We start from the raw sequence: 27897 nt of genomic DNA, 5'->3' as shown, positions 1-27897 counted from the left end.
TGCATTTAAATGTATTCTATACTTCTATATTTATACCCCTCCCATTTTGTTTTTGATGTCACATTTTACGTTTTTATCTTGTGTACCCCATTAACAAATTATTTTTCTGCTTTTGTCTTTTAATCTTTGGACTAACCTTACAAGTGATTAACCCACTACCTCTTTATGTACTTACAATTACCAGTGAGATGTATACATTCATGTGTTTTCTTGTTACTCTTTAATGCCCTTTCTTTTGGGCTTAAAGAAGTCCTTTGACATTTCTTATAAGGCCAATCCAGTGATTTTCAACTCTTAACTTTTGCTTGTGAGGAAAACCCTTTATCTCACCTTCAATTATGTGTGATTCCTTTGCTGGAGAGACTATTCTTGATTGGAAGTTTTTTTCTTTCAGCACTTTGCAGGCCATAAGGGAGTGAATATATTCAAAGTTTCTTTTGAAAAATCAGCTTATAGTCCTATGGGCACTTCCTTGTGCATAACAAGTTTTTCTTCTCTTACTACTTTTAATAATCTCTCTTTGTCTTTAACTTGTGACATTTTAATTACGATGTGTCTTTGTGTGGGTCTCCTCAGGTTCCTCTCAACTGCCACTCTCTAGACTTACTGGTTATGGATGTCTATTCCCTTCCCCAGGTTAGACAAGTTTTCAGCCATTACTTTTTCAAAACAGATTTCTGCCCCTTTTCCTCTCTTCTTCTACTGGGACCCCTGTAATAGGAATGTTATTAAGCTTGATGCTGTGCCGTATCTTCACTCTTTTTCCTTCTTTTTCCTGCTCTGATTGGGTGAGCTCCACTGCCTTGTCCTCAAGTTGACTGATTGTTTTTTCTGCTTCATCTAGTTTGCTGTTAAACCCCTCTAAGGCATTTTTTCAGTTCATTTATTTTATTTATTTATTTATTTATTTTTGGCTGTGTTGCGTCTTCATTTCTGTGCGAGGGCTTTCTCTAGTTGTGGCAAGCGGGGGCCACTCTTCATTGCAGTGCGCGGGCCTCTCACTATCGCGGCCTCTCTTGTTGCGGAGCACAGGCTCCAGACGCGCAGGCTCAGTAGTTGTGGCTCACGGGCCTAGCTGCTCCGCGGCATGTGGGATCTTCCCGGACCAGGGCTCGAACCCATGTCCCCTGCATTAGCAGGCAGACTGTCAACCACTGCGCCACCAGGGACGCCCCGTTTATTGTATTTTACATCTCTGTGACGTCTGTTTTGTACATTCTTATATTTTCTCTCTGTCGAAGTTCTCACTCTCTTCATCCAGTCTTCTCCCAAGTTTACTGAGCACCTTTATGACCAGGACATTGAACTCTTTATCAAGGAAATTACTTACCTCCATTTCCTTGAGTGGTTTTTTTTCTTCATGGTTTTATGTTCTTTTGTTTGGAACAAACTCTTCTCTTTCTTCATTTTGCTTGACACTCTGTGCTTGTGTCTATGCATTCGATGAAAGACACCTCTCCCAGTTTTGAAAGAGTGTCCTCACGTAGGAGAGGAACCCTCTTGTTCAACCGTGTTCTACCTCTTGGTTGTCTCTCAGACCTTATTTATTGTTGAAGTGGTCTCTTTTATTTGTAATAGCTCCCACGTGTTGAGGGTGTGCAAAGACCTGTCCATGTCCCAGAGGGGAAGATCGCAGTCAGCACTTAGGTTCAGGCTGATGGGAAGCCAGACCCCCAGGCAGCGGCTTTTCAAGTGGGCAGATATCCACAGTCCTGTGGGGCTGCAAGTGTTTCTGCTGTTGGTCCTCAGACCCAGGTGATCTGGAGGTGTCCCTTGGAGTCGCAAAATCAGGGCTCCAGAGGTGTGCATAAGCTCCATTCTAGGACATAGCGGTGGGCTGCAGCAAAGCAGGGGAGGAGCTCAAAGGTGACGTCCACCAACCTGTGGTCCCTGAGAGCGCCTCGTAGGGCCCTGCACGTGTGTTAAAGCGAAAGCCTGCCCTTCAGTCCGAAGCTCCAGAATGAGCGAATAAGCCTCCTTCACAGAAAGCTTGGGAGTGTGTTTCAGTCTGCTGCTGTCTGCATTGCCCTCAGGGTGGCCACCAGCCCAGAACTGTCTCTCCAACTGTTACAGTCTCACGGGAGCCGGGAGCAAACCTCCCTGGCCACCAGGACCAGACGATCGAGGGACATCCCCTAGGGGGCAGCTGCAGAAACTGGGGCATCAGAAACCTGTAATAGCTCCCCTTTGAGAGATACTGGTGCTCTGAAGCATGGTAGAGAGAGAGTGAGAAGACAGTGCCACCGCCTGAGGTCTCTTGAAAGGGTCACAGTCAGCCTTAGATGTGTGTTTAATTAGAAGCCAGCACCTCAGGCTGCAGCTACGATGGTAAACTAATTGGTCCCTTTCACAGAAAGATTGAACTCCTGGGTCTGTGTCCTCTTGCTGTGCCCTGAGCCTGGTAGCTGTTTAAGAACTCTTTCCCCATCAGTTACGCCCTGTGGGACCTGCAGGCACGAGCCCCTTGGCCACAGGGGCCAGGTGATGTCCAGGTGTCCCCTGGTGGTAGCTACAGAAATCGTGCTCCTTTCAGGGAGATACGGAAAGTTGGAGCGAGGCAGAGGGGAGAGCGTGAAGATTGCATCACTGGCCCCATTTCCCAAGAGCAACTCCACAGGCCCCTAAATGTGTGCCTAACCAGAATCCTGCCCCCAGCCCAAAGCTCCTAGACGAACAAATAGGCCTCTTTCTCAGAAAGACGAGGGGTGCGTTTCAGTCTGCCGCCCGTGCAGTGCCCTTGAGGGCGGTAGTCTGCCAAGAACTGTCTCCCTGACTGTCACAGTCCACTGGGTGCCAGGAACGTGAGGCCCCCTGACCTCCCTAGCCAGGTAGTCGAGGCGCTTCTCCTTAGTGGCAGCCACAGAAGCTGTAGCACCAGACGTGAAAATCAGGGCCACAGATGTGGGTGACAGTCCCCCACCCCCCACCCCTGGGGACATACCTGTGCTCTGGAGCGCTGCACAGGGAGAAGGGAGCAGGTGGTGCCTGATGCCTCAGGCCAGGTGGAGGGGGTGTTGATGCTTGGTGCCAGTGCGGGGGAAGCAAAAACAAAGGCCTGGAATTAAAAAAAAAAAAAGCATGCTGGAGCTTGGCAGAGGGGAACATTAGGTGTGGGGAGAGGGCCTGGGTTGGGGGGAAAAAACAGATGGCAGGGGTAGGTGGTCCCTAGCAGCCTCTGTCCCCGGTGAGTATCCCTGCAGGCCTCTAGGTATATGTTAAGTTGGAAGCCTGCCACTCGGGCCGGTGCTTTAAGACTAGCCAATGAGGGCTTCCCTGGTGGCGCAGTGGATGAGAGTCCGCCTGCCGACGCAGGGGACGCGGGTTCGTGTCCCGGTCCGGGAAGATCCCACGTGCTGCGGAGAGGCTGGGCCCGTGAGCCATGGCCGCTGAGCCTGCGTGTCCGGGGCCTGTGCTCCGCAACGGGAGAGGCCACAACAGGGAGAGGCCCGCGTACGGCAAAAAAAAAAAAAAAAAAAAAAAAAAAAAAAAAAAAAAGACTAGCCAATGAGCCTCTTTCACGTGAAGTCTGGGTGTGATTAGCTGCTTCTGTGCCGAGCCCTTTGGCAGGTGAGGCGGAGTGGGTGAGGGCCGTTTCTCAGACTGCCATAGCCTGTGGGTCTCGGGCACGGGAGCCCCTTTGGTTTTCAAAGCTGGATATTCGGGGGCTTATTTCTCGGGAGCAGGTCTTAAAAGTTGGGACGCTTGATGTGAGGATGAAACCCTCTGTTCCACAAGGAGAAGCTCAGGGTTGTGAGTTCCCTCCCAGTTGGTGGTGGCCCGGCCTGGTGGGTTTGTGGTAACTGTGTCCCTCCTACTAGTTTCATTGTGGTTTTCTTTTCATTTGTTTAATGTGTAGTCATCGCTCAGCTACTTTCTAGGGGTTTTTTTTTAACAGAAAAAATTGTTCCATATGTAGCTGTAGGTTCAGTGTGTTTGTGGGAGGAGTGGGGTTCAGAATCCCCCTACATTGCCATCTTGAACCAAAAATGTTTCCCTGGATACTGGGTGATGCCATTCAGGTCCAAGTTTGTACCTGACAGTGGTGCTTCACGGCCATGAGGCTGCAGATGCAGACAGGTTTGTCTCCCAACTCCACAACCAGTCGTCGTCTTCTTCTTCTTTTTTTTTCTAGTAAACATGTGGATCATCAAACCTCTACTAGGTAATTTTGAAGCTCTTTAACTTCCCTTTGCAGTGGCACCAGAATTGGGGAGAAGATTCTAGGAAGAGTATTGCCTTTGCCAGCAAAGAGCATTTAAACTGTGCTTTTGAGAAAGAGAATTTTTTTTCTTTGTCACCGTGCTTCACGTTGGCTCTGCACCCCCAGCGCTGATGGGGTCCCTCATGGCCCCGTGATTGTATCTGAGCATCCGTGCTGCCCTGGCAGGGGAGGTAGCCTAGACTGCAACGTCTTGAACTTACTGTATCTCTAGCTGGGCTAGAGGATGAGCTTAATGCAAAGGATACAACTCAGGGGCACCCATAAGGAAGCGATGAATGAAACCAGGTATGGGGGAAGGAGTGTGGAGCTAGCACTTCCTTTCTAGGGGCACCACCCAAAAGATCTTGCTAGTTTTTCAGCATTAAAGTTTTTTTATTGAGTTATAATATGCATACAGAAAAGTACACATATCATAAACATACAGCTGGAAAGTTTTTATAAACTAACCAATTCCATGTAATCAGTACCCAGATAACAAGGCAGAATTAGCAGCACCCAGCCCCTCTTATTCACTGCCTCCACCCAATAACCACTATCCTAACTTCTAACATTCTAGATTAGCTTTTTAAAGTTATTTTTTCAACTTATTTAAACTAAAAAAAGAAAACATTTCTGCCATCCCCACCTCTAGCAACTACCAATCTGTTCTTGGTATCTGTGAGCTTTATTTTATTTTATTTTTTAAGACTTCACATGTGAGAGAGCTCTTTCTGTATTTGCCTTTCCCTGAGTCTATATCACTTAGCATAATGCCCTCGAGGTCTATCCATATTGTTGCAAATGGCAAGATTTCATTCTTTTTTATGGCTGAACAATATTCCATTGTGTGTATGTATACCACATCTCTTTTATCCATCTATCTGTTGATGGACACTTTGTTTCCAGATCTGGCTATTGTAAATAATGCTGCAGTGAACATGGGGGTCCATATATATTTTTGAGTTAGTATTTTCATTTTCTTTGGATAAATATCCAGAAGTAAATGGCTGGATTATACGGTAGTTTTAATTTTAATTTTTTGAGGCCCTTCCATACTGTTTTCCATAGTGGCTGCACCAATATACACGCCCACCAGTAGAGGGTGCAAGGGCTCCCTTTCCTCCACACCCTCACCAACACTTGTTATTTTTGTCTTTTTCATAATGGGCATTCTGAGAGGTGTGAGATGATACCTCATTGTGGTTTTAATTTGTATTTCCTTGATAATTAGTGATATTGAGCATCTTTACTTTTTTTTTTTTTTTGTGGTACGCGTGCCTCTCACTGTTGTGGCCTCTCCTGTTGCAGAGCATAGGCTCTGGACACGCAGGCTCAGCGTCCATGGCTCATGGGCCCAGCCGCTCCGTGGCATGTGGGATCTTCCCAGACCGGGGCACAAACCCACGTCCCCTGCATCGGCAGGCGGACTCTCAACCACTGTGCCACCAGGGAAGCCCTATTGAGCATCTTTTCATGTACCTGTTGACCATCTTTAGATCTTCTTTGGAAAAATGTCTATTCAGATCCTCTGCTCATTTTTAAATCATTGTCTGTTTTTTGCTATTAAGTTCTATCAGTTCTTTATATATTTTGTATCTTAGCCCCTAGTCAGATATATGATTTGCAAATATTTTATCCAATTAAGTAGGTTGCCATTTCATTTTGTTAATGGTTTTCATTTCTGTGCAGAAGCTTTTTAAATTGAAAAATGTAGTCTCAGTTGTTTACTTGCTTTTGTTGCCAGATTTGAAAAATCATAACCAAGATCTATGGCAAGGAGCTTATCATCCATGTTTTCTTCTAGGAGTTTTATGGTTTTAGGTCTTACATTCAGTCTTTTATCAATTTTGAGTTCATTTTTGTGTCTAATGTAAGATAGTGGTTAAAGTTCATTCTTTTGCATGTGGCTGACCAGTTTTCTCAACATCATTTACTGAAGAGACTGTTCTTTTCCTGTTGTGTATTCCTGGCTCCTTTGTCATAAATTAATTGACCATATATGTGTGAGTTGATTTCTGGGCTACTCTTTTAACTACTATATAACTACTAATACCTACTACTACTATATATAACTACTATATAACTATATGACTACTAATACCTACTCTTTTAACTACTGTAGCCTTGTAATATAGTTTAGGGGCATGATGGCTCCAGTTTTCTTCTTTCTCAAGATTGCTTGGCTATTCAGGCTCTTTTATAGTTCCATACAAATTTTAGGATTTTTCTATTTCTGCAAAAATACCATTGGAATTTTGATAGGAACTGCATTGAATCTGTAGATTGCTTTGCGGAGTATGGACATTCTAACAATATTGATTCTTCCATTCCATGGACGTGGAAGTGTCCATTTATCTGTGTCATCTTCAATTTATTTAATGTCTTGTTTTCAATATATAGATCATCCACCTCCTTGGTTAAATTTATTTCTAAGTATTTTCTTCTTCTTCTCTTTTTTTTTTTTTTGCGGTACATGGGCCTCTCACCGCTGTGGCCTCTCCCGTGGCAGAGCACAGGCTCCGGACGCGCAGGCTCAGCGGCCATGGCTCACGGGCCCAGCCGCTCCGCGGCATGTGGGATCTTCCCGGACCAGGGCACGAACCCGCATCCCCTGCATCGGCAGGCAGACTGTCAACCACTGCGCCACCAGGGAAGCCCAGTATTTTATTCTTTTGATGCAACTGTAAATGGGATTTTTTTCTTAATTTCCATTTCTGGTATTTGTTATTAGTGTATAGAAAAAACAACAAATTTTTGTGTATTTTGTAACCCACTTTACTGAATTTTTTAGTTCTAATAGTTTTTTGATGGAGTCTTTGGATTTTCTATATATAATATGTCGTCTGCAAATAATGAAGTTTAGTTTCTCCTTTCCAATTTGGATTTCTTTCACATTTTCCTTACCTAATTGCTGTTGCTGGGACTTCCAATACAGTGTTGAATAAAAGTGGCAGGAATGGGTATTCTTGTCTTGTTCCTGATCTTACAGGAAAAGCTGTAAAGTGTTTTTGTATTGAGTATGCTATTAGCTCTAAGCTTGTCATACATGGCTTTTGTTATGTTAAGGTATGTTCCCTCTACATTCACTTTGCTGAGGATTTTTATCATGAACTGACTTTGTATTTTTTCAAATGCTTTTTCTGCATCTATTAAGAACATATGTTTTTCTTTTCCCTTCATTTTGTTAATGTGGTGTATCACATTGACTTGGTTGTGGATATTACACCATCCTTAAAACTCTGGAATAAATCTCACTTGATAACGTGTATGATCTTATTGTATTGTTGAATTCAGTTTGGTAATATTTAGTTCAGGATTTTTACGTCTATGTTCACCAGGGTCATTGGCCTGTAATTTTCTTTTCTTGTGTCGTCCTTGTCTGGTTTTGGTATCAGGGTAATGCTCACTTTATAAAATGAGCTTGGGAGAGTTCCCTCTTCTTTTTTTTGGGAGGAGTTTGAGAAGGATTGATATTCTTTGAGTATTTGGTAGAATTCACCATTAAAGCCATCTGGTTTTGAACTTTTGACCGTTGGGAAGTTTTTGATTACTGATTCAATCTCCTCATTAGTAATTGGTCTGTTCATATTTCCTATCTCATTTCATGATTTAATCTTTGTAGGTTGTATACCATAGGAATTTATCCATTTATTCTAGGTTGTCTAATTTGTTGGCATATACAGTAGTTGTTCACAGTAATCTCTTATGATCATCTGTATTTCTGTGTTACTTGTTGTAATTTCTTTTATTTCTGATTTCATTCATTTATGCTCTTTCTTTTTTCTTGATGAGTCTGGCTTAAAGGTTTGTCTATTACCTTTTCAAAGAACCAGCTCTTAGTTTCATCGATCTTTTCTATTGTTTTTTAGTCTCTATTTTTGCTCTGATCTGAAAGTGACTTTCGTTAGCAGCATACAGATGGGTCTTGTTTTTTTTTATTTGTTTGTTTTGTTTTTTAATCCATTTAGCCACGCTTTTTTTTTTTTTTTTTTTTTGTGGTATGCGGGCCTCTCACTGCTGTGGCCTCTCCCGTTGCAGAGCACAGGCTCCGGACACGCAGGCTCAGCGGCCATGGCTCACGGGCCCAGCCACTCTGTGGCATGTGGGATCTTCCTGGACTGGGGCATGAACCCATGTCCCCTGCATCGGCAGGCGGACTCTCAACCACTGCGCCACCAGGGAAGCCCCCACTCTTTCTTTCGATTGGAGCATTTAGTCCATTTACATTTAAAGTAAGTATTGATAGGTATATGCTTATTGCTATTTTATTGTTTTCTGTGTGTTTTTGTAGTTCCTCTCTGTTCCTTCTTTCTTGCTCTATTCTTTTGTGGTTTGAAGACTTTCTTTACTGGTATTCTTATATTCCTCTCCCGTTATCTTTTGTATATCTACTGTAGGATTTTGCTTTGTGATGACCATCAAGCTTCCATATAATAACCTATATTTATAAGTCTGTTTTTTAGCCCATAACAAGTTTGAATGTACTCTTAAGTTCTACATTTTTACTCTTCCTCTCCCACGTTTTATGTTTCTGATTCACATTTTACATCTTTTTGTCTTGTGTATTCCTTAACTAATTATTGTAGTTATAGTTATCTTGACAAGTTTTGCCTTTATCTTTATACTAGCTTCACAGGTGATTAATTCACTACATTTACTATATATTTACCTTTACCAGTGAGATTTATACTTTCATATGTTTTCTTGTTACTAATTAGTGCCTTTACTTTTTCCCTTAAAGAATTCCCTTTAACATTTCTTGTAAGGGCAGTTTAGTGGTGATGACTCTTTTAACTTTTGTCAAGAAAACTCTATCTCACCTTTAATTCTAAATGATAACTTTGCTGGATAGAGTATTCTTGGTTTGGGAGTTTTTTTCTTTTCAGCACTTTGAATCTGTTGTGCTATTTCTTCCCATTCTGCAGAGTTTCTGCTTAAAAATATGATTATGGGGATTTCTTTGTATATAACAAGTTGTTTTTCTCTTTTTGCTTTATTTGAATTTCACCAGTTTTTCCAGTAATGTCCTTTTTCTGTTCCACAATCCAATCCAGAGTACCACATTGCATTTGCCTGCCCTTTTTTTTTTAAATTAACCAAATTTTCCCAATTTTTCTCTATTAGCTTTTAGTTACATAGTCTCATAATTATTTTTGAATGTTTAGCTTTGAACAAAGTAACTTATACTTTCTGGAATGAGCTAGTTCCTTATCTGTGGATAACAGATTAAGTTGCCTTATTATTTTTACCTAATATAATTTTTTTTACCTAATAATTATTTTTACCTAATAATATTATTATTACCTAAAAACCAGTTACAAGTTGGGAGGTACCTACTAAAAATGACAAGTTTTGTTTTAGGATAATTGACCTCTGTCTCTGTTTCTAATGGTAGTTAGGTTGCAGGGCCAGTGATCTATTTGGAGTCTCCTAGTGTGTGATATAAACAACGTCATCTGCATGTCGGGAATATGCATCCTCCTATTTTGTATGTTAGAAGGAGAAACACTAAGCTACACTACATAACCTGGGCTTGCCATTCCTCCCCACTCTTATACTTTATTTGCATTTGTATTATGTGTTTGTGTACATGCTCAATCAAGAATATTCTTCACGCAGATTTAAATTTGGCTTCATATGTTTCTGTTTATCTCAGCAGATAAAATGGACTTTATTCTTCTCTGCTTGAGAGTGACACACCCTATCAGAGCTTTTGTCCTTTTAAAAATTTTATTTATTTATTTAGGCTGCTTTAGGTCTTCATTGCTGCGCACGGGCTTTCTCTAGTTGCGGCGAGCAGGGGCTACTCTTCTTTGAGGCGCACGGACTTCTGATTGTGGTGGCTTCTCTTGTTGCAGAGCACGGGCTGTAGGCCCGCGGGCTTCAGTAGCTGTGGCTCACGGGCTCTAGAGCGCAGGCTCAGTAGTTGTGCAGGGACTTAGTTGCTCCGAGGCATGTGGGATCTTCTTGGACCATGGATTGAGCCCGTGTCCCCTGCACTGGCAGGTGGATTCTTAACCACTGTGCCACCAGGGAAGTCCCTAAAATGGACTTTAGAGTGAGCACTCTGATTTCTTTCTCTGCAGCTTAACTTCAATTTTATTATCGCTCATCCAGTAGGACAAAAATCACACTTAGACTTGATTACCAGTTATTATTAACTTGCAAACAAAAAAGTATAAATTTAAAGGTCGTTCCATTAGTCAGATCACTAGAGCATGGAAGGTTTCTCCCCAGCTTTCCTCATAAGTCACTGGACATCGTTCACAGTTAATCACTGGTGTCGCTAGTGCCGTTTCTCCCTCCTCACCTCCCCGACTGATCTCTTTTTCTGTATGTCTGTAATCCAATAATAATGATCACATTGGCTAGAAATGGTGACCATATTGTTATAGTCAGTGTTTAAGGCCTTTCATGTTTTAAAACAAATATTGAAAATCATTTAAATTATTTTTAAAAGTGTTTTCCTATAAATAGCTTCAAAATTTCTGGAAGAAATAAGACTGTTAAGATTCAACCATACCATTTCTTGAATCGGTACTATTCGAATAATTTACGGGACTTAAACACATTGTTCTTTTTCTGTTGAAAGATACGTATTTTGGAAATGTTCCTCCCCCCCCCTTTCATTTTATAACGAAAACACTACCACTGGAGACAGACCATTTGAACGACCTACAGCCATGTGTGGCTAAACATCAGTCAGTCTTCTGTTCTACTAAAGAATCCCCATGATAATTCCCCTTGTCATGTGCCAAGGGATGTCAGCAGCCATCCTGTGTAATGTTACTTCTTCTGTACTGATGACCCTCGATATGGGTCACGTGCCTTGACCTGTGACCATTTTGTTATCCGGCATCTGAGTGTCTTTCTGAAGCTTCATTTGAACAAGCACTGCCACCTCATAGAACAGTTAGAAAGGACATCTCCCATTGTCTCTGGCTTTCAAACCTTTCATTAGGCATTGTTCAGAGGGGACAGTAGGCTTCCTCTCTTTCTTTATTTTCTATACCTCACACTATTACTGTTTCTCTTATCAAAACCTAAAGCCCAGATTTTTTAATGATTGTTTTTCTCTTTTTTGGAAATCCATGCCAATTTCTATTGTTTACCGAACAGTATATTACTTTCAGGTTTGCCTTCTCTGCCAAGAGCTTTGTTTATTATTTAATATTACAACAGCAAAATTCCTCTACTTATATCTTTCAAAACCCTGGTATGTCTACAGAGTTTTTATCATTAATCTCCTGTCTTAAGCAAAAGATCCATCATTCTTCTATCATTCTCTCATACTTAGTCGCCCTATACATGTTCTTGGTTAACTTCTTTTTTCTTAATCATTTCAATATTTTCTTACTCATTCTTCTTTGCCCAATATTATTTAATTCAAAACCTATTTTGATCTCACCGTGTACCACACTGGATCAGGCACGTCACATCACATTGGAGAAGAGACACAGTCCATGCCTTCCTGGAGCTGACAGCCCAGTAAGAGAGATAGATGAGACTTACTTTTTTCATTTAACAAACATTTGTTACTCCTTACCTCTCTAGTTGATTGTAGCTAACATCTCTAAAAAGGATACAAATAGCAACTACCTGAGGACTGAAAAGTAAACAACAGCAGGCACATTGAGGGGGAAATAAGAATTTGAAAAATGACCAGTACCAGTGAGTGTCCAGGAGTGTTTTTCTTTTATCTCCTGACTTTCACCTGAGCGCAGTCCGAGTTGCAGAACTACACAGCAGGTGCCGACAGCAAAACCTCCAAGAGAAACCCTATTTTTCTGGCCAGAGAACTAAGAAAAGGGGACCCTGTGAGCTGAAGGGGGCAGGGGGGATGGGGAAGCTGTTTTCTTTTTCTTTTTTTTTTTGCCTTTTTTCTCTCTCGGCTCAGCCATAAAGCTAACTCATCTTGCAGAGACACCTAAAATCCCAAAGGAAAACTATCTTTATGGTCAGAGGAACTGGGGAAAGAGGCCCTGGAGAGTCAGACTTTGTCAGGGAAATCCCAGAGAGGTGAGTTTGAGAAGGTCATCCCCCAAGTCTGTGTAGGAATCTGCACAAGCCCCATGCTCATCCAGAGCTGTGAATGCACAGAACAGACCCAGTGAAGAATAGAAAGGCTTGGAAAACTGAAACGAGATAGAAAACACTGCCACTGAAGGCAAAAAGGACTTGCAGTCTCAACCTGACCAGGCTGACGGCCCGCTAAAACAGACCACACAAAATGAGCGTTCGCAAAGCACTCAGACAGGACCCAAGTCTCATATCACAAATACTTAATGTCTAAGATATAAGGCAGAATTACTTAATACAAAAAACTAAGGAAAGTATGACCTTCTCAAGGGAAAAGACAATCAAATGCCAACAGTGAGATGACTCAGATGTTGGAATCTGTGGACGATGTCTTTAAGTGGCTAATTATAACCATGCTTGAGATAAACAAAAGGTACAAATAAGTTCTCAACAGAGAGAGAAAATCTATTTTTAAAAAGAACAAGATGAATATTTTAGGACTGAAAAATACAATGTAATACAATTTTTTAAAAAATTTACTGGATGGGCTCAATAGAATGGACACATTGGAAAGAGACACACTAGAAAATAATTAATTGAAATAATCTAATCTGAAGTACACAGCAAACAAAGATTTAAAACAAAATTAACAGAGCCTCAGGGACCTGTGGGGACAATATCGAAATAATATCTAACATTTATATCATTGGAGTCTCAGAAGGAGAAGAAAAAGATTGGTGCAGAAAAGATATTTAGAAAAAAATTGGCATGCTTAAAACTTACCAAATTTGAGGGAAAACATAAACCTCAGTGAACCTCGATCAGGAAAAACTTGAAGAAAACCATGCCAAGACACATCATAACCAAACTGCAAAAAGAAGAAGGGTGGAGTGGAAAGCAGGTAAGGGAGAAGAGGAAGGGGAGAAGAAGACTTAAAAGGAGGAGAGACAGACTGAGAGGAGAGACACAGGGAGAGAGAAGAAGAAAAAAAGAAAAACTATGAAAGCAGTAGATAGAAACACATTACATATAGATAAAAATTACATATGATGGAAGATTTCTCATCTGAAACCATGGTGGCATGAAGACTGTCAAACATCTTTAAAGTGCTGAAAGAAAAAAAAAGCTATCAACCCAGAATTCTATATGTACCAAAAATGTCCTTTGGAAATACAAAATACATTTTCAAATGAAAAAAGCTAGGAGCTATTGGCACCAGCACTTCTGCTCTAAAAGAAATGCTAAAGGAAGTTCTCCTGGCTAAGGGAAACTTGAAACTTAAGGAATGAAGGAATAGCAAGAGAAATTATAAATATCTGGATAAAGTATTTTTTCTTTAAGCTGCTTAAAATGTGTGTGATGGAAAGCAAGCAAACACTAGAACATTGTTTAGTGAGGATGCCAATGTACATAGTTGTGATACATATGACAGTAATATAAAAGGGATGAGGCTGAAGGGACTGATATGCTTGTAAGGCGTCTATGTCTTGCTTAAAAAGAGAAATTAACTGTAACTGGACTATAAAGTGTGTATGTTGTAATAGAGCTACCAGGAAAAAAATATGCAATAGGAGTTTTTTTTAAAAGATAAATTTAAATGGAATAGTAATAAATACATTCAAATAATACATTCAAAAAGTGCAGGAAAGGGGGAGGATAGGAACAACAACTAAAACCAGGACAAACAGAAAACAAAATGATCAGCCTAAATTCAAACACATCCATAACATTAAATGTGACAAGTCTAAATGCACCCAGTAAACGACAGAGGTTTTCATATTAGATAAAAACAAGACTCCATTATTACAAGAAACCCACTTTATATATGGTGATAGCTTAAAAGTAAAACTATGGGAAAAGTAATATCCAAACACTAATCCAAAGAAAGCTGAAGGGGCCAAAACAAAATACGTAATGATAAAGGGGTCAGTTCATTAAGAAGACAAAACAATCTTAAATGCGAATGCCCCTGACTACAGGGTATCAAAAAATATGGAGCAAACTCTGATAGAATTACACTAAAGTTTCAAAAACAACCAAAAAAGCTCTGCTAGAGCTAATAAACAAAGTTGCAGGATAAAAAATGAACACACAAAAATGGGTTTTATTTTAATGCACTAGGCAATCCAAACAGGAAATTAAGAGAAAAAATCATTTATGATAGAATCAGAAAGAGTAAAATATTTAAGGATAAATTTAACCAAGGAGACAAAAGACTTGTACACTGAAAACTACAAAAATTTCTGAAATTAAAGACGTAAGTAAATGGAGAGGGAACGCACGTTCATAGATTGGAAGATTTAATATTGCTAACATGACAAACTACCCAACATTATCTACAGGTTCAATAAAATCCCTCCCCAAATCTACTGGCAATAGAAAAAAATACAGTAATAGGAATTTATCAAAATTGAAAGATTTTATGCATCAAAGGACACTATCAAGAAAGTGAAAAGATAGACATAGAATGGGAGAAAATATTTTCAAATCATATACTTGATAAAAAAATAAGTTAGAATATATAAAGAACCCCTGCAATTCAACAGCAAAAATCAACACAATTCAGAAATGGACAAAATACTTAAATAGACATTTCTCCAAAGAAAGTATATAAGTGGCTAAAAAAGCACACGAAATGGTACTCAACATCCCAGGTCATTAGGAAAGTGCAAATCAGAACCACAGTGAGATACCAGTTCACACACAATGGGATGGCTATTTTTAAAAAAAAGAAAAAAATGAACCAGTATCTGCCAATAAGAATGTAAAATGTGCAGCCACTGTGGAAAAATGTTTGATTACTCCAAAAGTTGAGCAGAATTACCATATGATCCAGCAATTCTACTTCCAGGTATATATTCAAAGGAATAGAAAGCAGGGGCTCAAATACTTGCACACCAATGTTCACAGCAGCATTATTCACAATAGCCAAAGGGCAACCCAAACATCCATCAACATATGAAGAGATTTTTTTTAATGTAACATATATACATACTAGAATATTATTCATTCTTAAAAAGGAATGAAATTTTGATATATGCTACAACATAGATAAACCTTGAAAACATTATGTTAGGTGAAATAAGCCAGACACAACATGACAAATATTGTATGATTCCATTAATATGAAGTACCCAGAGTAAGCAGTTTCCTAGAGACAGAAAGGAGAACAGAGGTTACCAGGGTCTATGGGGAGGGGAACCTGCGGAGTTAGTGTTTAGTGGGTAAAGAGTTTGTTTGCCATGATGAAAGAGTTCTGGAAATGGATGTGGTGATGGCTGGATAACATTGTGAACATATTTAATGCCACTAAGTTGTACACCTATTAGTGGTTAAAATGCTAAACTTTATGCTATGTATTTTTACCACGTTAAGCAATTAAAAATGTTTTTAAATATGAGAGCATTTAAAAGAGATAAGTCTGCAATTATACTTAGAGATCGCAAGACCTTTCTCTTGGTAACTGATAGAATAAATAGACCAAAAATCAGCAAGGATGTAGAAGACCAGAAAAACATTACCAATCAATGTGATAAAATTAATAATTATACTTCACCCAAAACAGTAGAATACATATTCTTTTCAAGTGCATAGGAAACATTTACCAAGATAAACCATATTCTGGACCATAAAACATACCTTAACAAATTTAAAAGCATAAATGGAAATTATTCCAGTTGTTTTCTCTGACCCTAATGGAATTAAATTGGAAATCAATAACTGAAAAATTCCCAAATATTTGTAAATTAAACAGTGTACTTCTAAATAGCTAATGGGGCAAAGAGGAATTTTCTAGGGTAATTATAAAGTTTGAACTGAATAAAAATGAAAATGCAATATGGCATATTTGTGGAATATAAAAAACAAAAAAACAAAAAAGCAAACTCAAAGCAGGAAGAAATAGTAACAATAAATGAAATTCAAAACAGACATTAGAGAAATTTGACCCCAAACTAGTTCTTTGAAAAGATCAGTAAAATTAATGAACTACCAACTAGGCTGACCGAGAAAAACATGAGAGAAAACACAGATTACCAATAACAGGAATGAAAGTTGGGATCCCAGTACTGATTCCATAAACATTAAAAGAACAAGGGAACACTGTGAAGAACTCTAGTCTCATAAATTCGACAATTTAGATTAAACAGACCAATTATTTGAAAGGCACAAGCTACCAAATCTTGTTCTAGAAGAAGTAGAAACTGGATAGTTCTATATTTATTAAACTGGATATATAGCTTTAAAAAAAAATTTACCATTTGGAGAACTCCAAGCCTAAATGCCCTGATTTACTGGTGAATTTTATCAATCTCTTCCAGAATACAGAAGAGGAAATATAACTTCCCAGCATATCTTACAAGGTATTATTCTGATGCAAAAGTCATATAAAGAGGGACTTCCCTGGTGGTTCAGTGGTTAAAACTCCATGCTTCCAATGCAGGGCGTGAGGGTGCGATCCCTGGTTGGGGAACTAGGATCCCACATGCCACGCGTGGTGTGGCCAGAAAAAAAAAAAAGTCATACAAGGAGAAAACAAGAGAAGAAAACTAGATACCAGTATTCTTCAGGAACAGAGTCATGAAGTTCTCAGCAAAATATTAGCAAATCAAATCTGGCAATATGTCAAAAGGATAATATATCACAACCAAATGAGGTTCATTCTAGGAACTCAAGACTAGTTCAACATTCAAAAGTCAATATAACTCACCCTACTCATAGAATAAAAAAGAAAACCCAAATGGTAATCTCAATAGATGAAGAAAAACATTCGGAAAAAAATGAAAAATCAATGTAATTCATCATATAGAAAAAATAAAAACCATATTGTAATACCAATATATGCAGAAAAAACATTGGTGAAGTTCAGCATCCATTTCTGATTTAAAAAACGAAGCAAAAGTTTCCAGCAAACTAGGAATAGACAGTGTATTATTAGTTTTCTAACACTGCCGCGCAAAGTACCAAAAACTGTGTGGCTTAAAGCAACAGAAATTGTCACTTCATGCTTCTGGAGGCTAGTCTTAACATTCTATGGAAGGATCCTTTCTTGCCTCTTCTAGCTTCCGCTGTTTGCTGGCAATCCTTGTTCTTTGGCTTGTAGATAAATCCGTCCATTCACGTGGCTGTCTTTTACCTGTGTGTGTCTATGTTTTCTTCCTCTGTATGTGTGTTCAAATTTCACCTTTATGTGAGATGCTATAGACTGAATATTTGTGTCCCTCCAAAATTCATACGTTGAAATTCTGACGCCCAACGTGATGGTGTTTGGAGGTGGGGGCCTTTGGGAGGTGATTAGATCATGATGGTGGAGCCCTCATGAATGGAATTATGCCCTTAAAAAGGAGACCCCAGACAGCACCTTGACCCCTGCTGCCAAGTGCGACACAGCAAGAAGACAGTTGTCTGTGAACCAGGAAGCAGGCTCTGACCAGGAACCAAATCAGCCAGGACTTGGACTACACACCCTCCAGATCTGTGATAAATTTCTGTTGTTTAAGCCACCCAGTCTATGGTGTTTTTGTTATAGCAGCTCAAATGTACTGACATAAGGACATCAGCCGTATTGAATTAGGACCCACCCTAATGACTTCATCTTAACTTGATAATCTGCAAAGACCCTATTTCCAAATAAGATCACACTTATAGGTTTTTTGTTTTTTTTTTAATTTATTTTTTGCTGTGTTGGGTCCTTGTTGCTGTGCGTGGGCTTTTCTCTGGTTGCAGCGAGCGGGCGCTACTCTTTGTTGTGGTGCACGGGCTTCTCTTGTTGCAGAGCACGGGCTCTAGGTGCACGGGCTTCAGTAGTTGTGGCACGCAGGCTCTAGAGCACAGGCTCAGTAGTTGTGGCACACGGGCTCTGTGGCATGTGGGATCTTCCCAGACCAGGGCTTGAACCCGTGTCCCCTGCATTGGCAGGCAGATTCTTAACCACTGCACCACCAGGGAAGCCCCACACTTATAGGTTTTTAAGGTGAGTATTTAAACATATCTTTTGGGGGCGGGACATAATTCAACCTATAACAGAAGGGAACTGATCTTTGCAAACAAGCGAAGACAAAACAATGGAGAAAAGATTGTCTTTTCAACAAATGGTGCTGATTAGATACATATATAAAACCACTACATTGAACACCTTAAACTTATACAGTGTTATTTGTCAATTAAATTCCTATAAAACTGGGGGAAAATGGTGCTGGAACAACTGGACATCCACTTGCAGTAAAATAAACCCAGACCCAGAAATTACACCTTTCACAAAAATTAACTCAATATGGATCACAGACCTAAATATAAAATGTAAAACTATGAAAACTTCTAGAAGATAACAGGAGGAAACCTACATGACCTTGGGTATGGTGATGCCTTTTTAGATAGAACACCAAAGACACAATCCATGAAAGACATGATTGATAAACTGCCCTTTGTTGAAATTTAAAACTTCTGCTCTGTGAAAGACAATATCAAGAAAATTCGAAGACCAGCCACAGACTAAGAAAATATTTGCAAAAGACACATCAGGTAAAGAACTGTTCTCCAAAATATTCAAAGAACTCTTAAATCTCAAAAGTAAGAAAACAGATAACCCAGTTTAAAAAAAATGGACCAAAGACCTTAATAGACACCTTGCCAAAGAAGATATACAGATGACAAATAAGCATAAGGTGCACCACATCACATGTCATCAGAGAAATGCAAGTTAAAACAAGGAGATACCACTACACACCTCTTAGAATGGCCAAAATCTGGAACTCTGACACCACCAAATGCTGGTGAGAATGTGGGGTAATAGGAACTCTCATTCATTGCTGGTGGGAATACAAAATGGTGCTCACTTGGGAAGACAGTTTCTTACTACACTAAACAGACTCTTACCATGTGATCCAGCAGTTATGCTCCTTGATATTTACCCAAAGGAGCTGAAAACTTATGTCCACACAAAAACCTGCACATGCATGTTTTTATTTCATAATTGCCAAAACTTGGAAGCTACCGAAATGTACTTCAGTTAGTAAAAGGATAAATAAACTATGCTACATCCAGGCAACGGAATATTAATCAGTTATAAAAAGAAATGAGCTGTCAATCCACAAAAAGACATAGAAGAACCTTAAACGCATATTACAAAGTAAAAGAAACTAACCTGAAAAAGGTTACGTACTGTATGATTCCAACTTTATGACATTCTGGAAAAGGCGAAACTCCGGAGAGAGTAAAAAAGCAGTACTTGCCCAGGGTTGGAGCGAGGAAGGGGTGAATACAGAGCACAGAGAATTTTTAGGACAGTAAAACTATTATTCTGTATGATACTATAATGATGGATACATGGCATTATACAATTGTTAAAACCCATAGAACGTACAACACAAAAAGTGAACTGTAGGGCTTCCCTGGTGGCGCAGTGGTTGGGAGTCTGCCTGCTAATGCAGGGGACACGGGTTCGAGCCCTGGTCTGGGAAGATCCCACATGCCGCGGAGCGACTAGGCCCGTGAGCCACAACTACTGAGCCTGCGCGTCTGGAGCCTGTGCTCCGCAATAGGAGAGGCTGCGATAGTGAGAGGCCCGCACACCGCGATGAAGAGTGGCCCCCGCTTGCCACAACTAGAGAAAGCCCTCGCACAGAAACGAAGACCCAACACAGCCAAAATAAAATAAATAAATAATTTTTTAAAAAAGGAACTGTAATATAAACTATGGCCGTTAGTTAATGTTCATATTGGTGCATCAGTTGTAGTAAATGTACAACTAATGTAAGATGTTAGAAATGGGGGAAATGGGCGGTGTGTGAGGGGATATACGGGAACTCTCTACTTTTTGCTCAATATTTTTTGTAAATCTAAAAGTAAAAATTGTCTTAATTTTTGTAAATCTCTAAAACAATTTTATAGCATCTCATTTCTCCCCCCCCGCCTTTTTTCTTTAACCAAAATATAAAACAGGAACATAAGATTTACTAACATTACCTGTGTTCACTGCTGTCCTTTCTTTGTTAAATTTCCTGCCGTTTAGGAGACTGGCTAATTTTGCTTTCTCCACTGTCAAAAATAACCACCAGCAGAGGCTGCTAGAGTGCAGGCATCCCTCTCAGGAGAGGCACCTCTATGCTGCTCTGGCTTTGCTCTGACTGCCATGGACATGCACCATGGGAAAGTGTTTAATGGCAGAGGTTTTTCAAAGAATTTAAAATCTGTGTTTGTGTTCTATAGGGTGTCTTACGAATATTCTTGAAGCAAGGAGATAAATAGTCTGGATTGCTGAACGGCTGAAGTGAACTCATCTTTATTTCTGGATGTTTATGTGTAAAGAAAGTTGAAAGAAAAAAAAATTATTTTCATTTTGTAGCCTCCACAGTTCCCAATCTAGCTAAGTTCTCAAGAAAATTAGGATAAATTTCACTTAAGTTAAATCACAACTGTAAGTGAGGGGTCCAGGTCTTGGCTTCATTTTTTTTTTTTACAAAGAAAATTCCCAGTATCGAGAGAGAAGAGATGAGGATTTAAAAGCTTATTTTAAAAATACATTCCTCAGGACTATTTGATGAATTTGTAGAATCATTTTATTTTCAGTTCTTTCAATATCTGAGGAATGTCTAGAATTGCTAATAGGTTCATTAAGAGTTTCGTTAAACTCCCTCAATAAAATTCTGAATGTGATTTCACTTTATTCCCAGAGGTTATCCAAGAAAGGAAGTGGAGAATGTTCTTTTAGAAAACATGAAGTGGGAAAATGTTTAAAACTATTTATAGCAGCACTTAGCTGTGGAAATCCCAGACTCTGCCATCTATTTATAGTTATTCTTTGGGTTAAAAGGGTGAAACCAGAAATCTTGAAAATGCTGCATGCTTTTATCCAGCAGTTGAAACTAATCAGCTGTCTTTTTGTGGTTATGATACCCAGATACTTACAAGAGTAATTCTGGAAACGACAATAAATATATCTTGACTAAGGAGGAAAAAACCTGTTTAAATCTAAAAGAGCGATGTTTTTCCTGAGTAAGTGATTCTTACTTGATTTTCTTGTGTTTCTAGTTTAGTGCAAGTTGGATTCTGTCTGTAGTATGTGGGCTTATCTAATGTAGAGGAGGCAGGAGAGTGGGCTTAGGAAGGAATTCCCAGCCCTGGTTGATTAATCTGAATAAAAAAGAAGGCCAGGTAAAGTTACCAAGGCTTCAAACAGCAGACTTGAAACATTCCTCTGAGGAATACCGGTTTCTGGAAATTCCACCAGACTGTGACAGCAAACTCTGGCCTCGAATATGGGACCCAGGGTCTGCACATACACAACATGACCTGTATATTCTCTTGACCCTTAGGAACTTGATGGTTGTTTTCCTAATATGTTCTTCTGGAGGAAAAAGACACGTTAGGAGGTTATTGCAGTGGAATGTCCAGAGCTCGTGAGAGGGTGGCCCAGGGCAGGTCAGGAGCCTGAGCTGGGAGGTCTTGCCCAAGGTGTTCGAGCGCTACGAATGAACTTCCAACCAAAAGGAAAACTTTGTCTCAATCATAATGTGACCTTTGGCTGTGGATACAAATCTTAGAGATAATTTAGAACGAATTCATACAGCGGTGGGTAAACAACAAGGTCGGGGTCCTGCCTCAACTTTCTTTGCATACGCCTCATACGAAATCCCACCCAGCTGGGAATTTCTTAATCATCCCTAACGCAAACCTGTAAGCAGAACTTTTGCAGAACCCAATATGCTTTCGTGTCAACCACTTTAGACAGAAAAATCAGGCTTCCAAAATGCACGGAAGCATTTCATCTCCTGTGGCCACGTTTTATCAAAGTCCATCCTGTTGCCCAGGCAGCGCATCCTGGTATCACCTAAGAGCAAGGTCAACACCTCCCTGGGACCCTGACGCGTCCATGCCTTTTCATCCAGAGGATAAACCTACCCAATAACTTCTTTCTCATCCACCTACGTCGTGATCTCATCTTTTCAATTCCCAAAGCGGTAGTTGCTAAGCCGTCCACTTGTCACTTCACCCCATGCTGCCTTATGCCACCTCTGGCGCCACTGTCCTTTCTGTCTGTTTCCTGTGGCCACTGTGCTTCCTCTGTGTCCACCTCTGGGACCCCAGCCTCAGCGACCTCATTATCTGCCGTTGAGGACTTGCCTGATTTCCCTGGAAACCCCATATGCTGCCTTCACCAGAGGGAGACTGGGGGACAAGTCAGGGCCCTGGGGGCCTCACCCTTTTCTGCCATTAATTCCAAGTGATTCTGTACGATCATTTCACCTCTCTAAGTCTGTTTCCTCTCGTTTGAAATGAAGGTTTGGGCCAGATAATCTCTGAAGTCGCTCTGCCTCTAAAAGGCTTCATTCTCTCCCCTCTTGACTAAACTCCGAGGACCAGTGGATGGACCATCTGACTTACACCTTCCACCCGTCGTGCAGGAAAAAACCTACAAGCCCACCCCCAGATCAAAGTATTGTAAGAGGGTCCAAGTGGGTTAATGAACCAATGGGAGACCTCACCGAGAAGCTGCAGTGTCCCTGAAGGGCCGAGGATCTGACCTTCCTGTGCATCGAACCTAAGTCTTGTTTCCGAACTTGGATGCGAGATGCACGTAAAGCGTCTCACCCAGAGGCGTCGCAGAGCAGCTCCTCGGTAGATGGAGCCGTGCCTGTGATGATGTGCCTTGTCCTTGAGTCTTGGCCACTCACATCTGCTTGACTCGGCCTCGTCCTGTCGGCACGAGCAGGCTGGCCTTCTGCAGGGCTGGTTGCGATGATTCTCGGTCACAGTGGGGCGGCGTCCAGGTGGCCAATGGGTGGAGTCAGAGGGGTGTGGGAAGGCAGGCCTGGGGCCATGAGGGGGGGGTCTGGGGTCCTGCAAGCTGAGGTCCGAGAGCCGCCTCCCTTTCCACCTGGATCCCAGCTGTGCTCACTGGTGATGGCCTGGGGGTCACAGTTCCCAGCTACGAGCGTTGCCGTCCAAGGTCCCTGGGTCCTCATTCTTCATTTACTGTGACAGAACTTTGGGGAAAGAGACCTGGGGACCAAACAGACCCCTCCTGATGATGGCCAACCTCTGGGCACGGTCGCACCCTCCCCCTAACCTACTATAGCAGCTCCCTTGTCCCCTAGCCCAGGGTCGGGGGTGTACCTCCCGTCTCTCCTGTTGCAGGCTGACGAGTGTCTCTGAGTACATTGGGTGATATCATTTTGATGGGGAGAGGACGGGGGCGCTCGCAAGGCTTGATCCCAGTCGCAGCTTCAGAAACACCCAGGGAAATCCTGAGGAGTCCAAGTGTCTCAGAAGCACGCACACCCCGTGTCATCCAGGCCTTATAACCCAGTCCCTCCAATCCTGACACCCTCTGGGTATCGCATGTCAGCTGAGGGAATGCACAGTCATGGTCATTTTCAGTTTCTTCTGGAAGGTCATCAGTTATTCTTGTACCATGAATAAAAGACACTGCAAGAAGGAATCATTTAAAAGTGCACATGGTGGAGGGGGGTTGCTTCTGAATCTCTGGGACTGGAGCCCAGGCACAGTATTTTTGGGGGGTGAGGATGGGAAATAATCTCAGGTAACTCCAAGCCACAGCCAGAGTTGAAATTCACTACCTTAGCGTTACGACAAGACAACAGATGATTCAGCTCTCAATCTTCTGCCCTTGGCCTCATTCCTGTTTAATCTCCCAACAAATCTTGTTTCATGCTGGATTGATGTTTCATGTATTCTACCCTGGTGGTTGCTTTGGCAGAGATTTTGATGGAATCACGTTGTATACTGTACCTCAGATCAAAGTGATTGAATAATACCACCGAAGCAATCATGAAACTACCCTAATTTTATATGGGAAATTTGATTATGCACGGTGCTTAAATATTTGTGACAAAACTCTTTTGTGCGCTCAGATAAGAAAGCAGTTTTTTGTTTGTTTGTTTGTTTTGAATCAACAAGCAACCCAGTACAGCTACATGTCATTGATAGGGATGGCGGAAGCCTGGCTTAGAGCTGGAATCAAAGTCTTAGCTCATACAGAGGGGTGGTTTGCACGGAATCTTCCTGTATTCAGGCATGTTTCATACAAAGGAACGTGGTTGGAGGCTATGCAGCTGCAGGCCTTGAATCACTGGGGGAACGGCACGTGGTCAGCAGAGGATAGAGAGAGGTTGTCCACTAAACAGAATAAGATCACTTGTCTACCATATTTTTCATAGAATCAGAAAGGATTCCTTGTTGAGTTTGAGTCCCAAGTTTAAGCCTCCCCTGGGCGATCATTTGGAGTCAGGAGTGGTAGTTATTTCATGAGGTCCTGCTGAGGCAAACTTAAAGGTTCAATGGCACCGTGGGATGGTGGGGAAATTGAGCACCAAATAAACACAGCACAGCATCCATCTTCAGACTTCTTGGTTGGTCTTGGTGAATGGGTTTTGTGGTCCTTCAGTGTCTGTTTGCAGACTCTATGTTTAATGTCAAGTATTTGTGCTGTCGAGGGTTGCCTAGTCATGAAACTTTGCATGGATATTAAGATGCTCTTTGAGGAATTCAATCGTGTAAGGATCCATCCAACTGGTCCTTAGAGATTTTAATCCAGAAATCCTACAGGCGCCTCAGATTTACCTAGTATTCAAATTCATGTTCTTTCCTCTAAGCCTCTTTATCCTTGTATCCCCCCTAGTTGATGGGACTAAATTATCCCTCTATCCACTGAGAATCCCAATTATCTAAATCAGGCAATCAACAGGTCCTATCGATCAACCCTCCTTCAAGACGACTCACTAATCTCACCCTTCCTCTCTCTTCTCTCTGTCGCTGCCACAGCTCAGATGCTCCTAATCTTTCCACGGCAATAACCTCTCGGGTTTTCACCTCCAGTGTAGCCCCACCCAAGCCATCCAACGCTCTCCTATCAGAAGGACCTGCCCCAAACACAAATTTGATCACACCGTTGTTTTAAAACTTCTGGCGACTTTCCAGTGCTTACTAAATTACAAACTTAGCGTGAAACACCCAGGTTATCACTCACTCATTCCATCTAGTCTCCGTTTCTGGCATCATAATCATCTTTTCTGCATCTTGAACCCTACAATCTAGTCTATGTAGATGGATACATTATTTCCTGTAAGTGTCATGTAGTTCCATCTATATGCCTTTATCAATGCTGCTTCCTTTTTCTGGAATGGCCTCTGCACCATCCTCCCTCTGTCCAGAAATCCCATTCCCATTTTCCAAGGCTAATTCAAGGGCCATCTGGCCTATCACTCTCCCTCCTCCTTCATCCACTTAATTCCTATCCTCACTGTACTTTAAATGCAACTCTATGTGATAGACTTAACTATCAGTATTTATCCTGGTTTATGACTGCCTCAGATGCAAGGATTCTATCTATTTTTTGAAAACCCATCTCAACTAGGTGTTGTGTGTGCGTTTGCTTAGCCTGGGAAACTGGAGGAGACCTTTGTTTGTTGCGACAGAACTCAGTGAAACTTCAAATAGATCCCTTGGCTTTACTTCCTACTTTTGTCACTTGGAAGAGTTTACTCACAACTCAATGAATTCCTACCAGACACTTATCAAAAAAGCAACAGGCTGTTTTCCAGGGTGGTTACAAATTGAGCCCAGTCTCTTAGACTTTCCACAAACACAGCATGGTACAATAATTCTGAGGTTCTGGAAGAAAGATTCTCTGGTGAGTACATTGTACTTATTAGGACAAGAAAACGGAGGAAAAAACGTGAAAGATTTTCAGAAGGAAGGATTGAACTCAAAAAGGGTTTCTGGTTAACCACTTTAACCGGGGAACTCAGAGAACTATGACATTCCTGTCTCTGAATATCACTGTTAGCTGAAGATTTATTACATTTGAAAGCAGTAAATAATGGGACATATTTCTTAGCGGGCTGTAGAGTTACAATTGTGAATGTGAGATTCGACACTCGACTTCCTTCACCAAATCTCTACAGCTTAGTTTTACTATATTAATGTAATTCAATGTAGATGGGATCTTTACTTCTTTACATGATTTTAACTTTTCTTGTCTGATTTTTTTTTTTTTTTTTTTGCCTATACTCATGAGTTTGAGAATCTCATGCATTTCACGGGAAGTATGCAGTCATATAAACTTATTTGTTTTTGTTGTTTTTAATCCTCGAGGGATAATTTTTCTGGCAGAGGTAGCATTATCTGATTCGTTCTAAATCATCTCAAAATTAGTATTTTGGTTTGAGGACATTACGTGACAACAACTGAATGTATTGAATTGTTTGCAATTCTCCCGTGTCCCCTTTTCCTTCAGCAGCGTTATTAGTTACCGTGGTTTAACTGGTGCCTGCTGGTAAGGCATCTCAAGTGGGCTCTGCAGGAAGGGACGTGCACACCAGCCTTGCTGAAGCAACCGTTTAGGGCTGGCACTCTTGTGATTTGCAATTGTGCTTTTCTTGAGCCAACCCGTGTTCCCTCCTCCAGCAATTCCTCTGTTACAGAGATTTCCTTGGGGGTGCTCGCGAGTCCCCTGTGGCTGCAATGCAGATCCCATGCGTTTATTTCACGGGTGGGAGAGGAAACAGGAGGCAAAGCACCATGAACCTGAAGTAACTGGTTCGGGAAGGACCCCTTCATCCCTAAGGAAAGGGTTCTCGCACATCGTCGGTCTTTGGACATTGGTTTGGAAAGAATGTGGCTTTTGGAATCAGCCTGGTGGGATCTGAATCTCCCTTCTGCCACTGAGGCGTGGGCGCCCTCGGGAGGCGGTTTCACCCACAAGGACAGACATTGCTTCTATGACGTGGGTCCCTTCCATCTGTGTCCTCAATCTCTGAAAAAGCAGTTGGCTTTTCAACTTTGCTGTGAACTACTTTACTCAGGCGAGTGATGGAGATGGTCAAGGAATGCAAGATTTGATTAGGGAATACAAATCTGGCCATGGCAGGCCGACCAGAGTAGGGTGGTGACTTTAGTCCCCACAGAGCTGCCCAGGGGTGGCCGCGGGAGGGGTCTCACAAAGGGAACCGGGGCCAGCCCGGAAAGGACTCCGATTTCGCAGTTTTGATCAGGCGCCTCTTTGCAGGTGGCATCACTAGGTTCAGTAAGTGCTGCAAGCCAACACTCTCCACTCAGCCCATTTTCCCCTCCCTAGATTGTTCCAGTCTTCTCAATCCAAAGCTTGCCTTTCTTCCCATAGAGGGAGAAGACGAGGAAAGAGGAGAACTAAGTCTCCCCTTGGGTCTTCAATCCCCTTCCTCCCCATTTTATCTGTGTGGTACCTTCTGGTGCATCAGGCACCGAGGGCTTCCCTGTCTCTCTGGCGAGTGCTGCTAGGAAGCCGGGATGCAGGACCAAGGATGCAGTGTATGAAAAACACACATGCTTCACATCATAACCTTTCATCCACTTAAGCTTCGGAAGAAAAGGCAACGGATGTCTCTGAGCTGGTGTGGAGCCCCTCACCACTATTTTAGACTTGATGAGAATTGGCAGATGGGATGGACATAGCTGAACAGATGCACTCAAGGCTTGGACCCCACGCACAAATGAATATGCAGAGAGTAGCACAGAGGCCCCAGCTAAGACCTTCAGATCCCCTCCCAACTCTGTGAGTCTAGGGCTAACAGACCCCACACTACTTTTCTGGGCCTCCCTGGGAGCAGGGGACTCCTTTTCCTTCCCTGGCTTCCCCACCATGCCGGGGGCACCCCCAGAAGTCCTAAAGCCCATTTCTG

At 41.5% G+C, this 27897-nt stretch overlaps 1 long non-coding RNA gene across 1 annotated transcript; it reads right to left on the bottom strand.

Annotated features, from left to right (window-relative positions):
• Positions 1–12728: 12728 nt before the first annotated feature.
• On the bottom strand, positions 12729–23471 carry LOC137215984 (uncharacterized). Its single transcript, XR_010939526.1, has 3 exons — positions 23333–23471; positions 22702–23218; positions 12729–13172 (listed from the first exon to the last, which is right to left on the bottom strand). It is a non-coding gene; the product is annotated as an uncharacterized lncRNA (long non-coding RNA).
• Positions 23472–27897: the final 4426 nt, after the last annotated feature.

Source organism: Pseudorca crassidens, chromosome 21 (genome assembly GCF_039906515.1).
Source record: "Pseudorca crassidens isolate mPseCra1 chromosome 21, mPseCra1.hap1, whole genome shotgun sequence".
NCBI lineage: Eukaryota > Metazoa > Chordata > Mammalia > Artiodactyla > Delphinidae > Pseudorca > Pseudorca crassidens.
The sequence above is the reverse complement of the archived record's forward strand: the minus strand, read 5'-3'. Positions and strand labels throughout refer to the sequence as shown.